We start from the raw sequence: 6,000 nt of genomic DNA, 5'->3' as shown, positions 1-6,000 counted from the left end.
AGAGTATCCAAAGTTAGCAAACAACTTTTTGTTTATATATTTTGCTCATAAAAGAATATCAACTTTGTCTTCAATGAGAAGCTAAGGATTCATTTATAACATATAAACAAGCTTCACAGTTACAACTATATGTATTAGTAATGGTCAAATTTTAGAGCCGGTGTGTAGCCGATAATTTACAGAGTTTATATGTGAATAGGTCTTTTGGCTAAAATCCGACAAGTCTCATTTTGCCGAAACACTGGTGTAGAGTAAGTGTGTAGCCTCCTCATATACTGTCATTCTAGCTAGCTGTAATATCTTAAGCTTTCTTAGTTTGTATTAAGGTGGGTACAGTGTACATTTATTTATAAACTAGTATTGCGCAATTGGGATAATGCCCAATGTTTTTCTTAAATAAGTATTTTAAAGTATATTGTTGGGTAATAAGGTTGAAAAATCTCAAAAATAATAATCCTACGAAAAGATTAATATTATATGGGAAAAAGAAAATCTGGGAAGGAAAAGGTTGAGTGTTTGGGTATAGGTTTAGCACGAGTTCAAACACAAAGCTCTTTTCCTTAAAACCTTATTTGCTACCTCCCACAAGTGTTAGGAGCGTTGTAGCCTAGGTTTCCCAGGATAAAACGTGCTACAATTCCTTGTTTAAGCACCTAAACAAGGAACCCGGCAAACAAAGCAAAGCTTAGAACACAGGTTGGCTAAAAGAAGAGAGTAGAAGCAGAGTTTTGAGATGAAAAGCTACTGGAATTCCTTTTTTCCTCACTGTGTAAAATGCTACTGCTTCTACCTCTCTTTATATAGGGATGTTGGAGTGATAGCATTCAACATGGCCATTAAATTGGTGTTAAAACCAATTGTGTAATACCTGTAACGGTCACCACTAAGTAGGATTAACTCAGAATTTAAAAATTGAAATTAAAACAGTATTAATTCCGTAACAGATGAGTTTAATCTTCTGCACTTTCGGGTTTCAGACCGTTGGGGTGCACGAGAGTACACACTCTCGTGCCGTGGTACACCACGAGAGTACACCTCTCGTGCTATGGTGCAATACGAGAGTACACCCGCACCACAACCTCTCGTGCTCTCTGTAGCACGAGAGTGGTGTTCTCGGTTTCGGCCGAGCCAAGTGACTATAACAGATGGAAAATGATACCGAAGTTTGGCATAACTTAGCCCGCAAGGCCAGCCAATTTCCGGACAACATTCGTGCCCGCGCACGCGAGCTTGGGCTTGAATCAAGCCTTTTTTATGTCCTCTAGTTGGATTGTGAAAACAGGGTTCAACAATTGGAATCTCAAGTATAAATTTTATAAATCTACAATATAGAAATTATGAATCTACAGTATAGAAATTATAGATATGGAACCGTGTCCACCTTGCAAGGTGGGCACGTGCTCAGTGCTCACAACATAATTTTTTGAATTTGTGGGTATAGTTCTATTAAGACTTTAATATTAGAATTAGATTAATGTTGTAGTTTAATTCTATACTATACTTTAATATTAGAATTAGATTAACGGTGAATTAACACTGAAAATACAAACATTGCAATTTACAATATTTTCACTTAGCGTTTTTTAGAATGATTTCTCCAAAACACATCTATATTTTTTAAACAGTTATTATTAAAACAATTAATTATTATTATTATTATTATTATTATTATTATTATTATTATTATTATTATTATTGTTGTTGTTGTTGTTGTTGTTGTTGTTGTTATTGTTATTATTATTGTTATTGTTATTGTTGTTATTGTTATTGTTATTGTTGTTGTTGTTGTTGTTGTTGTTGTTATTATTATTATTATTATTATTATTATTATTATTATTATTATTATTATTATTATTATTATTATTATACTCTTAGGTCATTTTAAATGTTAATTTAAACAGCTAATTTTTTCAAATATCTTTTTACCAACCGTTAGTTGATATAATTCGTCGGTCAAATTCGTTAATATAATCCGCTAACTGTTGATTGTCAAACAAGGGCATTGCGAGGTAGTTTCTCACTTCAATTTGTTATGTGATTTGAATATTCTCTTTGTCAACAAATTCCTCAAGTAGTTAAATGATTGACTTTATTAATTTAATTTTTTTTTAATTTTTTCATGGTATTAATAAAATACTTGGTAAATAAATATATAGCATTATTTTGTATTATAACTTTGATATTTAATTAAAAAATAATGTAAAAAAAAAAGATAATAGACAATGTAGTGAATATAATCAATTGATGAATTTGAATGTAATAATTTTTACATTGGAAAAAAATAAAGACAATATACTAATGAAATTATTTCTCTTAATTAATTTATTGATAATGAATACATTTTTTTAATAAAGACATTGTTGGGACAATGTAGCGAATATAATCAATTGACGAATTTGGATTTTGAATGTAAAGAATTTTTATATTGGAGAAAAATAAAGACAATATAAGTAATGAAATTAATTATCTTATTTAATTTATTGATAATGAATATGTTTCTTTGAATAAAGGCATTGTAGACATATAATTTCTAAATTAAAGAAATGCATATGTATTATTTTTTGTTGTATCTACTAAATTATTATTTAATTTAATAAGAGTAAAATAGAGTACTAATTATGTCAACTTTGATTGGAATGTGGTTCGAACTTAAGACCTTTCTTATTGAAATCAATGAGTAAGTTAACAGTAAACTAACATATTTAACGGAAAAGTTAACGGATAATCATATTCATTAAGGATAAATTAGGAAATCTAAAGGAAAAATTAAAATCTGATAAATCTAAGCCATTCATTTGATTAAAAAATTTGACCGCCATTTTTTCTTCCCATTATAGGCCTAACTCTCTTGGGCTCTTATTAGTATACTAGTTTTTTACGCGCATTGCACGATTGGGATAATGCCCAATGCTTTTCTTTAAATAAGTACTTTAAAGTATATTAAGGCAAGATTATATTGAAATTGTTCATGCATAGATAATTGAAGGTTGAATTTGCATATTTAAATAGGTAATTCTTCTCCCAAAGGTTGAGTCCCCAACCCCAAGGCCCCCCACACTCCGACCCGACAGAGCATTGTGGGAAGTTGTAAATCACGGTGACTCAATGGTTCAGCAGACAGGGCCAAATACTGATACGCACAAGGAATCTGCCCACTTTGAACATAATTCCCGCATTGCCGCCGCCGAGGTTCAAACCTTGGTCTCTTCTCCCAAATACTACCCACTAAACCATTGAGCTAAGCCCGTACGGGTTAAATAGGTAATTCTAAGTTTACAAATGCAAGATAATATAGTCAATATTGATTATAATTGTCAATAAAATAATTGTATAGGTATGGTTGAAATCAAATACGGGACATGCATAAGGGAGAACAAATATACTAATATTGTTTGAGGAGATTCCGACATTAGGATTTGTGGTTAAGTTCTATTAAGATTTTTTTATTAGAATTAGATGAATGGTGTAGTTATAATTCTATATTAGACTTTAATATTAGAATTAGACTAACGGTGAATTAACGGAAAAGTTAAATGGATAATCATATAATTAAGGATAAATTAGAAAATCTTAAAAGAAAAAAATTAAAACCTGAACAATATGAACCATTCATTTGATTTAATAATTTGGCGGTCATTTTTTTCTACCCAATGTTAATAATTAAATAAGGTCAAATCCGCTAGTATAATCCGCTAACGCTAACCGCTAACTGCTAATTTTCAAACAAGGACATTGCGAGGTAGTTCTCACTTCAATTTGTTGTGTGATTTGAATACTCTCTTTGTCACAAAATCTCTCAAGTAGTTAATATGGTTGGCTTTATTAATTATATTTTTTAAATTTTTTCATGGTATTAATAAAATACTTGGTAAATAAATATATAGCATTATTTTATGTTATAACTTTGATATTTAATTAGAAAAATAGTGCACAAAAAAGATAATAGATAATGTAGTGAATATAATCAATTGATGAATTTGAATGTAAAAATTTTTATATTTGAGAAAAATAAAGACAATATAACTAATGAAAATATTTCTTTTAATTAATTTATTGATAATTAATAATTTGTTTTTCACTTAATAAAGACATTGTAAGGACAATGTAGTGAATATAATCAATTAATAAATTTGAATATAAAGAATTTTTATATTGAAGAAAAATAAAGACAATATAACTAATAAAATTATTTATCTTATTTAATTTATTGATAATGAATAATTTTTTTTTTTTTTGAATAAAGACATTGTGGACACATAATTCTAAATTAAAGAAATGCATATGTATTATTTTTTGTTGTAACTACTAAATTATTATTTATATATAATTTAATAAGAGTAAAATAGAGTACTAATTATGCCAACTTTGATTGGGATGAGGTTCGAACTTAAGACCTTTTTTTTATTAAAATCAATGAGTAAGTTAACGGTGAACTAACGGCAATTCTTAAAATTTTAATGGAATTAGTAACGGTGTGTGGATATTTTAGGAAAATTTTAACGGAATTAGTAACGGTGTGTGGGTATTTTAGGAAATTTTAGTGTAAAATTTAAATCTGATCAATCTTTTAATCAATATGAGTCATTCATTTGATTAAAATATGTGACCGTCATTTTTTCTACCCATTATAGGCCTAACTCTCTTGGGCTATTATTAGTATAGTAGATAGATAGATATATATAGTAGATAGTAGATACCACAAAAAATAGTATGGTATGTCTACTGCCTCTCTAGTGTGTAAAAAATAGTAACCACAAAAATGAAATGAAGCAAAGATGACAAGTTTACATGATTGGTTGCGATATATGATTGCCAACATGATACAATAACAGAGCGGGGTTAAATGCAATGAAAGTATGGGGTATTATATTGGTATGGAGAAAACTGAAAAATACATTTTTAATGTTCAACTTTTCTTTCACTCATGATCAACAAAGTACCAATGATGGTCCAAGTCTAAAGGAAGGGATAGAGCAGTAGAGCAAGAATTAAAAAAAAAAAAAAAAAAAAATTATTCTTCCACAAAAACAGCAACAGAGGCAAGATCTGGAACAACTGGAACAAGAGGGACATACAGTTGCTGCCACCCAAAATCCACAGAATTTAAATCTTCTCTTGTGTGCTTGGGTCTTCTTCTCGATCTTGTGTGCTTTGTTCCTTTGGAAGACTTCAATTCTAGTAAGATTTTGCAGAGATGAAGTAGAGAGATTAGCATAGGATTCTAGAAAGTGAGATATGAAGTAAGGATGGTAGAAAGTACGAACAGGTTATGAAGATTTTTTGACAAAATTTTTATTTCTTTAAGATATCTTTCTTAGTCTAGTAGCTAGGCGCCAAATGATAAAATCCTTCCTGTAAAAAAAATCACTTTTCCTGACGTTATATTTTAAAATTGATTTTTAAAATAAAACCTTTAAGTACGCTTATTATAAACCATCATTACTTCTATATTTTTACTGACAAAAAAATTATATTTCGTCTGTTAAGATTATAAAAAAATCATTGTCTCTACCAATATATATAGTGACGGTATTTAATATAACATCGCTAATTGTTATATTTAGCGATGTTTGTTATAGCTTCATTAAAATTTTTGTCGGGAAATGAAAGATTTCTTGTAGTGATTTTCTTCTGTTATGTTGTTGAACGATTTTGAGGATTAATGAAGTTTGGTTTTGTGGCTTTAAAAAAAAAAAAAAAAAACTTCATATTATTAGACTAAACTCAAAATATATATAATCACAACTCACAACTAAGCATTTCCAATAATATTATAAACTAAAATTGCATTTAACATTGACAAACTCACAAACTCATAATTAATTAAATTAAATTTGGTCAATCTTTTCACAAAATTTAATATGAACCACATAATACATTTCCATAAATGAATTTATTGATATAGATTTATGTACGCCACTATACACCAATGTTAGTACGTGCATGTGGAGAAGGATAATGCATAATGATCCACTATTAATTAAATTAGACAATAAACAT

The sequence above is a fragment of the Ipomoea nil genome, unplaced genomic scaffold, assembly GCF_001879475.1.
Source record: "Ipomoea nil cultivar Tokyo-kokei standard unplaced genomic scaffold, Asagao_1.1 scaffold2280, whole genome shotgun sequence".
NCBI lineage: Eukaryota > Viridiplantae > Streptophyta > Magnoliopsida > Solanales > Convolvulaceae > Ipomoea > Ipomoea nil.
The sequence above is the reverse complement of the archived record's forward strand: the minus strand, read 5'-3'. Positions refer to the sequence as shown.